The 12,847-nt window shown below is 29.7% G+C and overlaps 1 protein-coding gene across 1 annotated transcript in view; it reads right to left on the reverse strand.

Annotated features, from left to right (window-relative positions):
• LOC129918033 (transmembrane protein 164-like) overlaps positions 1–8,697 on the reverse strand; it is a 51,532-nt gene extending 42,835 nt beyond the window's left edge. The window contains exon 1 of the mRNA XM_055998340.1: positions 8,445–8,697. The gene's annotated coding sequence lies outside the window, so the exon portion shown is untranslated. The remainder of the gene's footprint in view (positions 1–8,444) is intronic.
• Between the last annotated feature and the right edge of the window lie 4,150 nt (positions 8,698–12,847).

A 12,847-nucleotide genomic window follows, 5' to 3' on the forward strand; every position in this document is an offset into this window, starting at 1 on the left:
GCCTATTAAAATGTTAGTAAAAATAAACTGATAACCTTTTTACATATCTATTTTTTGAGTTGGTAGCACTGTGTAAATACATTTTAATCTTACATCAAAAACCACTAAGTATTGCTGATATCAATTTTTGTTTCACGTATAGTAAGAATTTAAATAACTTTTCAAAATGTAAATATCCACTTGAGCGACTTGAAGTGTAATTGTGCTGTGACAACTAGAATCAATATTTTTACCAAATTTCATTAGGGTGACCCATCTTTTTTTGTTTTCACTCAAAAAAACACCCTTTAAACCATGATATTTTTATAGACACTTAAGATTCTTGTTTCTTATCTTAAAAGTAACATAATTGCTAAATTTCAATAGGGTACCACTAATATTACTCTAGTATTACTCACTTTACCAAATATACCCATATTTTCTTTACTTCTAAAAAAAAACACCCTTTCACATAAAAACAATTTATAGACTTTCATTATTCGTAATTCCCATGTTTCACATATTTAATGAATTTCGTAAGGGTACCATTTATACCATTGATTTTATCGGAGTTATCGCGGACTTTTCCCTATTTCCCAAAAAAAAAACCTTTAGCCTAAAATTTTAGTATAGATTGTTCGGACTCTTGGTTTATGTTATAAATGAAACGGGAACGGGTCGTTTTTCTGCATTCCAAAATTCATTTTTATCTTGCCTGTTGAACAATTTATATTCAATTAACAAACTAAGTATAACAGTGTATAAGAGCCTTTTGCTAAAACGAAACTTAAGGATTTATGTTCTACATAAAACCTTAAGTGACAGTCTACGCAGAGGAAAAATTAGGGAATATGAGTTTATGTTCTACTTAAATATTTCAGTTTTGTGTCAGCAAATGGCAATAAAAGACCTTACAAAAAAAAAGAAATAAACCCTTATCTTTGAAAAAAAAACAAATATCTACAAAATAACAAAAAACAATTTGATGAAATATGTTACATAATGAAGATTCTTGGCTAAATATTACTCGTATTTTGGTGTTCAGGGTATGTCATTGCCATATGCAAATTAATTTTGGAGATGCTTTACTACAAAGTATTTTCTTCAATGAAAATACCAAAGATCTGTATTCCAAAATTCTGTAAATGATAAAAGAAAATTTGTTTTGATAATGAAAAAAAGTGCGCACTTTTTTTCATTATCCAAACAATTTTTCTTTTATCATTTACAGAATTTTGGAATACAAAATTTTGAAATCCAGAATTTTGTTTTTACAGAATTTTATAATACAGAATTTTGAATTTACAGAATTTTAAAATGCAGAATTTTGAATTTACAGAATTTTAAAATACAGAATTTTGGAATACAGAATTTTGAAATCCGAATTTTGGCCCATACAGAATTTCAACCCCAACCCAAATGAAACATTTTTACCAATTTTCATATGTGTAACAATTTTTTCCTAGTTCCTAGTACTAATTCCGAATTTCATCATTTCTTAAAAAAAAAAACACCCTTTCAGTCAAGACAATTTTGTACACTTTATAGATTCTTAATACTTAAACCAACCAAAACATTTACACCAAGTTTTAAAAATCAATAAAATTTAAGCCAGCTGTTATGATACCTTGCACACACACAACTTAAACCATCAAAAAAAAAAACACTCTCAACAAAAATAATTTTAAGAACTTTATGAATCCTTTGTCCCTGCTTTATCTAAAACCTTCATCCCGAATTTTATCAGTGTAGCATGTTTTTAGCCGGATTTCGGTTATATTTTACTTGTTGAAGTCAAAAAACAAGCACCCTTGTTTTAATCGGCAATAACTTTTCTTAGAGCAATCGTATTGACTTTATTTTTATGTCAATAGATTTAGCATCAACAAAATACCTTGAAAACATGTTTCATGTGATGATATTAGACAAACAATTTTTTTCAGTATATGTTTGACCTTCACCCCCTCCCTCTTGTCCGCGAAAAAACACCCTTCCACCCAACTTTTTTTTATAGACTTTTTATGTACTTGATTCTTATCCCAAAAGCAAGCTTTTTGCCAAGTTTCATGAATGTAACAATTTTTTTTTTTATTTCTTGATTTTATGTACCTACTATTTTACCTGCACTATACTTGAATAATCTTAGCGACCAACGAATGATACATCAGGGACCCAAAAAAACAAAAAATTAGTAGGGCGTATAAGTACTTTTTTATTTGTTCTTAATTTCTATATCAAATGGGACCTAACTATCAAAGGGGTCCCAAAATTTAGTCTTGCCCCGGAGCCCCGGCAACTCAACGTACGCCACTGGAAATACATCTCAATCAAATCAAGTTCAAAGATGATATCATTCGCGGAACCCGGTTATAATTTCGGATAAATATTTCTTAACAGCCTGAATAAAGAAGAGTTGGATGGGAGACAGAGAAGCTCATGGCGGAGAACAAATGCGAAAAAAGTAACCGCCACTTTTTGAAGAGCTGGACGGATCTCAAGTGCAGTTAAGGTCCTATGTCTCTTTAGGGATCACCGAAGTTTGAGGGTCTATTTATCTATAGCTTTCATAGACGGATCTTAAGACTGTCGTCTTCAAAATGGACTGAATTGTTCTCAAACATTTTGTCCATAATGTCCTCGTGAGCGAGTTCATACAACCAAACATGACATTTTGATATAAGCATGTTTTTAGATTGCTCTTTTTTTTGTATTTTCAACCCCTAACTTGTGCTTTATCGCAGTTTTTGTAGTTAACATTTTGCTACATTAGAAGGTAGATAAGTAGTATTCATTATCTCTGAATTTGCATTCCTATGTTGGACTTGATGGGCGATCTTGATGAATGTTTAAGATCGTTTTTGCTTATAATATTTTGATAATTGGATTAATTAATTTTTACCATTTTGAAACATTCATTTTCGTTAGTAAAAGAGTTTTTTTTTTCAAAATATTTGTAGAAGCTATATACTCAACACATTTATAGATAAAAATAAAATAAGATAAGCGATTTCTCAAATCTTGCTGTTGATATTTGTTGATGTTTTTGTTTACACCAACAAAAGAAAGGAAAACTTAGAAACAGAAACAATGATTTATTATAATTTATGAAGAAACATTAATCTTCTCACTTGACTTTAAGAAATTTTCGAAAACTTATGCGTAGCGCTGTTATAATAACAGTAAGGTATTAAAAATATGGGCACACTGAAACTAGGTCAAATTTTCTTTTTGTAAAAAAAAAAAATTAATACATATTTCTTATAATTTATATGAGGTAGTTAGCAATCTGTTAAATGTCCTGAATTTTCCTTTGTCCGCTAGTCGAAGAAACTTTATCTTTAAAACTGTAGGTTTTAGAGAAAAAATGTTGCACAAACTTGTTGATGAGCTAATTTTAAATAACGTTGTCATTTAAAGAAAAAGACGAAATGTAGAATTCCAATCTCAAAATCTAAAAGTTAAGATTTGTTTTTAATTTTTTAATATTGGAAAGTTTCAAAACATATTCACTTTTCTGAAACACGAAAATCATTTCTTAACTTGTTTTGTTTTAGAAAGTGCATTATAGACGAGACGACCCAACAATTTTGCTTCTATAAAGCTTTAAAGAAGCTTAAATACCATCTCGTCGAAAGGAACAATATAGGAAGGAACACCTATCGCTACATGTAAACTTATGCTAAAGCAGGACGCTTTAAAGAAAACCAACCTCAGATGGACTCAGAGTAATACTTGCCTAGCTACTAAACAAATATGGGCTTGTATAGACTTGAAACGTTCAAAGGGTTTGTTGAATTTAAACAGAATGCAGAATGTTAGGATACATTTTTTTTGGATTTTATTCCAATTCGGAATTCTTCAAATCTTTTTTTTCGGTATTTTGGCGTCGAATTACATCACCCTTAAATTTTGTAAAACTTCTTATGCAAACTCTAAACACCGTATTTTATCGTCTTCAGTATATTTACTTTTTTTTTCAAAATAATATTTTTCTCAAAGATAATAGAAATTTTTGGTATCTTAAAATCATAGTGGTCAACATAACACTAATGGTTTCTTTAAGGAAATTCCAGTTTGCGCTTCTGAAAATTAGTTTTTCAGACTTCCATGTTCTGCATTTCACTTTTTGCCCATTCACTTGCCGATAGTGAAATTAAGGGTTGGGGTCAAAATTCTGCCGGGGTCAAAATTCTTGTGTCAAAATTCTGCTTTACAAAATTCTGCTTTCAAAATTCTGCTTTTCAAAATTCTGTTTTTCAAAATTCTGTTTTTCAAAATTCTGCTTTTCAAAATTCTGTTTTTCAAAATTCTGCAAAAAATTAATAAAGGGTTTGGAAAATGTTAAAAAGCGCGCGCTTTTTAACATTTTCCAAATCCTTTTTTAATTTCTTGCAAAAATTTGTAAAATCATCTTCTTGAAAAATTTTCTGCTTATTTGATTACTTACCTTCATAATTTGTCATTCTTTGAAAGCAAACTAATTTTTGTTTTATAAATAAATAAATTTTAAAATATTAAGAAAAGGTTTTTAATACATTTCCGAAAATAATTAAAATTTTTTTAATTTATCAAATAAAGATGAATACTCAAAAATTTGAATAAGAAAATGAATATTTTGTATCAAACAACATCGGTTCCAATAAGTTAAACATAGATTTTATTTGAAAGAAAGTCAGTCTATGCATTTTAAAAAATATTTGCGACACTTAAACAAAAAAATTTAGGAAAGTACCAATGTTGAATTACATTAATGAGGTGTATTTTTCTTTAGTCAGCGCATATGCTATAAAAAAAACAGAATTGGCAGAATTTTTTTGTTCAATTATAATGCTGGCAGAATTTTGAAAAGCAGAATTTTAAAAAGCAGAATTTTGAAAAGCAGAATACCAAAAAAGCAGAATTTTGAAAAACAGAATTTTCGTTAAAAAAGCAGAATTTCGAAAAGCAGAATTTTGAAGCCAGAATTCTGACCCGATCCCTGAAATTAAATGTTCTGCATTTTTTCACTAATTTTGGATTTCCTGATCGAAATTAGTGCACTTTGTTTCTGTAAGTGAATTTGGTGCCTTTTTCAATGAATCTGCAATCTTTGGACAAAATTTGTTGTTAATTTATTTATATCATAATTCATCACTGCCTCTGTGTTTGCACCTCATTCGCTTTACACTTTACCTAATTAATTTTTATTTGAGTATTTACAAATTGCAATAATATCGCCCATGTTCTGCTTTTCACTTACATACATATTTGATATGTCTCGAAAAATGTGTTTATCTACTTATTTTTTCTTTTAAATTCTGCTTTTTTTTCATTAAAATTTTAAATAAAATTGCATCCATGCTCAAAGCAGCAGTAATTTCACTTTAGAAACAAAATAAAAATGGATGATACTTCAGTTTTGACAGTTCGAAGCATTTACGAAGTTGTCGAAATCGATCGAAGATCCATTTCACGTGAAATTGAAAAGTGATTTCAATTCACTTTCGGTCCAATTGCGGAAAATAGTAGGTAATGAGTATAGCTCAAAAACAAGGCGTGATAGGAATAAATACGTAAGCAGTTTTGAATTCAACACATGACAAAGTTCAAACGTTATAAAGTGTTTTTTTTTTTAGATTACTCAACACCTTGCTGTTTGTTTAAAATGATTGAGATGCAAGAACTTTGAAAAAACACTAATTTGACTGTGAAAGGAAGAGACAGTAGTTCGAAGCTGTCGAGAGCAGTAAAATGTAACTTTCAGTACTGCAGCACAGCGCTTTTCTCTCGATCAAAGACGAATAAAAAAAAGAGAAAAAATGTTCCTACATTTAAGTACTCTATACAAAATTTTTGAAAAATTTTTCAGTCCCCTCCAAATTTTGTTCTGGATACTCCACTGCTAGTGAGTTCCAACTTGCTAGTCTTTTGTGGTATCACAATGGATCCATAAGGGTCTAAGTGTGTCGGGTAACTTGCCTGACAACCAATGCTACCTAACCTAACCTATCTCGTCGGCTTAGTGTGTAAACCTGCTAACTCCACTTTTGGACAAAATTGAGTTAGGTATGCAGTTTGAAAGGTCTAAGAAAGGCGCATATTGTCTGACATCAAAATTTTCGTTCAACTCCACTTATAAGTCAGACAAATTGCGTGATGAGTAAAACAGCTAACTCCGTTATTCCCAAAGAGTTCCTGCTAACTCCATCAAAACTTCTTAAATCAACAGTTATCTCATTAATAAATAAGAAATAAGAGTACCTATTCTCATAATATGTAAGAACAACTGCATTCTTGATTACATGGTTGGCATTCAAATCACCTGAAGTTAACATGAGGCTGAGAGAGATGATGAAAAAAAACCTAATGCAAAAGAGTCCGTCTGAATAAGAACCGCATTATGTACCCAGTTCCATTCTGTATTTGACACTGATACGTGTTAAAATGAACTACACATTATTATTTTATACTCTTCTTGGTGTCAATCAGCCCTGTTTTGGGTTTTACATGGACAATTTTCCACCCGGAAATATTTTGTTCTTTCCTAGAAGGGAATTAACGTTTTGCATTAATTTTTTTTTTTAATTTTTTTTGTCCAAATTTTGATTTTGAATCTGCTTTCGTATACCTAGAAATGAAGAGCACTACTCAACACACAAAATGGCATTTTGGATTTATCTTATAAATTGATAAAAACCATTTTGAGAAGTTTTTTCTCTCTCCTGTAAAATTTACTTTAATGGGGTTAGCAGGTTTACACTCTAAGCCGACGACTTGTAAAGCCTTATAGAAGCAAAATTGTTATTCGGAGAGAGCGAGACGAGATTTTTTCTTGGTTATTTAAATTGTAAGCCTTTCGGTAATTTTAAAATTTGTTTTGGGTAATTGTTTAGTTTTGACAGGATATAGAAGAATGTGTGTGAAAAGAAGGAAATTATTTGGCCAAACATCGAAAACTTGTCGTCTCGCAATATTGTAAATCAGGCATTAAATTTTAAATTTCTTGTTAAATTTACTACAATAATTTTTAAGCATTATTTTTAAAGAAGGAGCGCATTGTTTCACAACTATACTCAAAACCAAAACTATATACTTTTAATGATTCTGCTTTTAAAATGTTATTTAAAAAAATACTTTGCTTCTTATCTCCTTCTTTGTTCGAACTTTTTTAAAGATTTAATTAAAAAATAATTTTGTTTTAATTGTAAGTTTAATATTCTTACCTATACCTTACTAAGGTTACCCAATAATGCATCGTTCTCGTAAGAGGCAGTACCAAAAATCCAAGTGTAAAATAAAACTGAAACGGTCGATTTATCTACCAATTTAAGTAAGCGATTGATTAAGTATAATAACAATATTTAATAGGTAATAACCATGCTATTTGAAAAAGTTTAACTTTGACACATGTCATGAATCACATATGAGACTCACATTTTAAAATTAGAACCTTGAAAAGCCACACGTTTTAAAAACACCCTTTAGTAGTTATAGACACAGTTATTGATAATTGAAATAAAAAGTGTGAAATCCATCCCTCTATTTTATTTATATTTTATCGATTAAATTTTGATTGTTTTACTTGGCAAAATTTCAAAATTTTTAAGTGTTAGATAGGTTGACAGATTGACAAACCCACTTTTTGCATGAAGTTACCAAACCAACACCTTTTTGCAGCAGCAACATCACGAAAAAAAAACCAAATTATTTTAATTTGCACAAATCTTTTTTTTTTAATTTTTTGTTATTAATTTAATTCTTTACTTGTAAATAATTTAATTTTATAAGGTATTTCAGTGCCATTAAATAAAGACAAATCCAACACGATTATCCGTTTATCGAAAGGTCTAAAACGCACAATTCGACACACATTTATAGGTCGTGTGTGAATTGCGTTAAAATTTATTCTGCTATAGAGCAAAATAAAATTTGAACCAAGGTGAAAATTTTTACCCAATTCACAGATGGGCTAAAGAGTGATATAAACGAATGGAAGATTATCCATCCGGCTTAGAAAAAGAGATTTTTCTCGTTAGATAGTAGCTGAGTGGTTTTTTTTTTTACTCCGAACCTTCAAAGCTTGGCTAATATTATAACAAGTAAAAATTGACAGTTTGCCATCATTATCACATAAGTTTTCTTTTTAAAAATTGATGATGACAGGTGCAAGGACGAAATAGGATGCAACCTACTCATACATTTTCTATGCCATAGTAATAAAACAGTCCATTTTGAAGCCATAAATCAGAGAAAACCACTTAAAACTATTCCAAGTTAGGTTTATTTTATTGAAAATGTATCCTTGATATAGAATTAATAGCATTTTTAAAACAACTATCATCACAACTACTATCACTTTTTAATTTTCCAAGTCAACGCACAACATACTAATTAAGTGAGTATAAACTATTTTGCATAAATGCTACTGTTTTGCGTTACAAATTTCATAAACAAAATTAAAAATTTTATATCCGTACTTTACTTACATTGGACACAAAATTATAGAAAAGAACTTAATGCGGCACGATCCGTATAGAAAAGTTATAATTGAGACATACGAACGGCAATGTAATGTAATAAAAATGTTATAGCAAAACAAACCCCGGAAAATGCATGAAATCGACTGAACACTGAAAAGCTAATAAATTAAAAGTTTCCTTTTCGCCATACTTTTTGATATACTTTGCTTGTTCGATATAATGGAGAAAGCCCACAAGTGGATGGAATATTTTTGTTTTATTATGTTACGACTAACGACAATAATGTCCAAGACCAACGACGGCGACTATAATGACGACGATAATAGTTGGAAAAGCTTATAAAATGAAGAACATTGCATACAAAATTATTATAGGTACGAGTCCCTCTTTGCATTGAATTTTAAGACCTTGAGAATTTACATGACTTAAAGAGTCGCCATCGCCATATGTTGTTACAATGTTATAAAACACTTTATTTCTCATTTCTCTTTCAATATACGGATATAGAAATTTGAAGGGCTGCAAAAAAAAATATAGAACAAGATATCGATACTGACAATTGAATAGAAATAATTATTGTGAATGGTGGATGAGTGGTCTACCCCTGGTATTGGAACATTGACCCTATAATGTTACCCTCGAGCGACGAGCCTTGACAGAGACATGTGGCAGTGGTGTTGGCTACACAGAACATGATTCAACGATTTGAACAGGAAGTAGGGTGAACTATTCTATTATTGATAGTTTTTTCTTTGGATTTATTATAAATATTAGATTCAAGTTACAAAACTGTTTGAAAAGAGAGTTTTTATATAAAAACCTTAAATTTATATGAAAAAAAAAGAATAATAAAGTTCGTTTTTCAAAGAAAAAAAAAAAACATCTAAAATCAAATTGAGCTACAAAACAAGTACCTATGCAATTTCATCGCTTTTACATTAAAAAAAAAATCAAAATCGTTAGAGTTGTTTTCTAAGAAACTAATTTCTTATAAATCATTTTTGAGAAAAAATTTTAAATAATAAATATTAAATATTAAACCAGAATTTCAAAAAAAAATGCAATGTCCAGCTCTCGAAAATTTGATTTTTGAAAAAATAAAAAAATTTAAAATTTTTTAAAAATCCAAAAATTATTTTTTATATTAAAATTATATAAATGTTTTTGTATAAAAAAATTCGTTGAAATTGAATTAGTAGTTTGTCAGAAAAGTAGATTTGAAAAAAAAAACTGTTCTATGGCAGGTAACGTTAATAATGGTTTTCGAAAAAAAAATTCATAAAAAGATAGATCTTATCTAAAAACTAACGTTTGAATTTTTATAACAAAATCGTTGGAGCCGTTTTCGAGAAAATTAAACGTTTCTGAAATTTTTATGCGACAGGTACCGTTATTTTTGGTCCAAAAAAATTAATTTAAAAAAGCCCTCTGGAGGTTCTCAAAAAAATGCTAAATGCCAAGTTTGATGTTATTTACTCCATCCATTTAGGCTGTATCTTCGTATACAGACAGAAGGACCACATGGCAGCCACCAGCTTTCCAATACAAAAAGAATTATCAAAATTGGTTCACTCAGTCCAAAGTTATGAACAAACACAAAAAAAAAAATACAGTCGAATTGAATACCTCCTCCTTTTTGGAAGTCGGTAAAAATCATATTCAGTTGGAACAGTGGTAAGAATGAAGAGACCTATCCGCTTATTCAAGAACAAAGGAAATTTAAACATAAGTCCACGCAATAACTTTTTATATCTGAAAGCCAAATATATAGGTACCTACTGTTTTTAAAACACCTTTTAAAAGTAGGTTATACTCATCTGGCGACTGAATATACACTTAACTCAATCAGGACTTACAAATAGCGACGAACGTGTGGAAGCAGAGTTTTTTTTCTAGCATAATAAATAGAACGATGCCAACAATTGGACAATTTACCTTATTTTTTATTTCAATTGGTTGGTATCCAATCCAAATCCAAGAATCCAAGTTCAGCTGATGGCCTTTATTTAGAAGCTTATAGCTTTTGTGAGGGTGGAAGTTACTTTTATGCAGGTATTGCGCAATTATTAGGGGTTGAGTTGAGGATGCAGTGTGTTGGCGGCATCAAGTTATAACAACAGCCAACACAAAATTCGATAATCGATATATCAATTAGAAATGAAATTCTACTCGTTTCTTTAAGTGAGACATAAATCGGAACGCTAGCCTAGTAAGTTTTCGTTCATGTTCATAGTCATGCAAAGCTTCCGGTTTATTTTGAGTGGTGAAGGGTATTTAGTTTGTAGAGATACATATTAGGGCTTAAAATATTCACTTGTACTTATTTGTAATGCGTTCGTGAGTTTTTCTCAAACATGCTTTAATTTTTTTTTATTAATAAATGTTTGTCAATGAATTTCTGATGGGCGATGAATGGTTTTAAATGGTTCTGTGGAAAACCCGGAAGTTATTTATCTTTTTCTTTACTAATTTTTTTCGGAAAAATTTAAAATTTTCTAATTTATTTGACTCTAGACAGTTGGGCAAGTACCTAAAGTAGGATTTCTTACAAAATAAAATACACATTTAAAAAATTATACAAATACAAAGTAAGAAAATATTGTCATTAACTGCCAATACAAAATACGCATACGCCAAAGTGAACCATTAATTTAAAATAAAATTATCCCTGACTTAATTGAATCTGCTGGAAATATCTATTCACAGACTATAAAGAGAATATATTTTCCCATTCGAAATATTCCTTTTTGGCTTTTACACCAGGAAAATTTAGTGTATTAATCTTTTGGGAGATGATGGTTTTTAGAACTGAAATATTTAATAATGATGAAGTTCGGCCTAAAGTTCCATTTTTTTATTATTTTTACTTGCAATAAAGATAGGTAATATAGGTACGGTGACCATATTTCTGGAAGCCAAACCCGGGACGGATAAAAAATTAAAATTTTTTTAAATGAGTTTTCATAATTTTTCCTTTTTTTGATATTAAGATTTCCTAAACGATTTTTAGGGAGCGTTTTTGTTGAAATCATTTAAGTCGTTTACGAAATCAGAAATCAAGAAAATGGTTTTTTTAATAATGTCTGTTTATAACTTCTAAAAAAATATATTTTTAATCAAAATCGGGAGAGCTGTTTTTAACATTTTTATTTAAATGGTTTTGAAATTGTATAAACCTTAACACAACTTTTAACATGTCCTTAAAAGTTTTGAAACTTATCTGGGTTCCTTACTCTTCCATATATTGTTCTTTATTTGAAAACATTTTTCCTGGTGTACCAACCTGACAAACAGAAGCTGGAACTAAATACGAGTGGACGAACATTTAAAAAAAACTAAAGCCTAGTCTAGAGGCAAAACGAAAATTTTCATACAAAATCATCACAACGAAATCGTAAACGAAAATTTTGCTTTTCGTTGCACAGTACGCAGCTTAGGCAACGAAATTCTTACCTGTGCTAGAATATATGGGGAGTTTTTTTTATCGTTTTTTTACTTTGGAGACTTAGAAAATTTTTCGTTTTGCTTCAGCAGCGTACTAGAAAAATTTTAATTTCCAATCACTGTTTTCTTGTTTTTTGTTCAAAGTCTTTAAAATATTGAATACAAAAATCAGAGAATGTGCAAATACGGGACAATCACGGGACAAATTACAAAATACGGGACACTTATACGTCCCGGGTTTCTTAAATAAAAACCCGGGACAAGCTGTAGAAATACGGGACAGTCCCGGGTAAACCGGGACGGATGGTCACCGTAAATATAGGGCAAATTTGGGATTCGTTAAAAAAAAATTGAACTCGACATAACAATGAGACATCTTTTTACGACGATGGTGAATGCCAAAAAGTGGGTCTCGCAATTATGTGTCTGTCTAACTGTTTTTTTGTCTGTCTATATCTCAAGCTTCAACCCAAGCCACTGAAGAAATTTGCTTTGAAATTAGGTTTGGATCAAAATTACCTATAATGTACTTGTCGATTAACCAAAAGAACAAAAAGGTGTATTTTTTAAATACGTTCACACATAAGATAAGACTTTTTTTTTAAATAAAAAAATATTTTTTGGGCCTTTCTTAACGGTAACTGCCATTGAACGGTTTTCTTGATTTCTGGACTTCTCGTAAGCCATTAAACCGATTTCAACAAAAATTAAAGAAAAACCCTAATTTAAAAAATATTTTAAAAAATATCAATTTTGGATTTTGTAAAAATACCTACATATGTACGAGTACAATGTGCATTGAATTTGCATAATTCTGTAGGAGTTTTTATTTTTTTAAATGAATTTTCTTATTTTACTTTTATGACATTTTTTTTGTAATTTTTATTCAAAAATATGCTTTTTAATGTTTTACCATTATGTTTTTATTTTTTGATTTAAAATCGATTTTGCAGATCCAGATTTTT

This window comes from Episyrphus balteatus, chromosome 4 (assembly GCF_945859705.1).
Source record: "Episyrphus balteatus chromosome 4, idEpiBalt1.1, whole genome shotgun sequence".
Lineage (NCBI taxonomy): Eukaryota > Metazoa > Arthropoda > Insecta > Diptera > Syrphidae > Episyrphus > Episyrphus balteatus.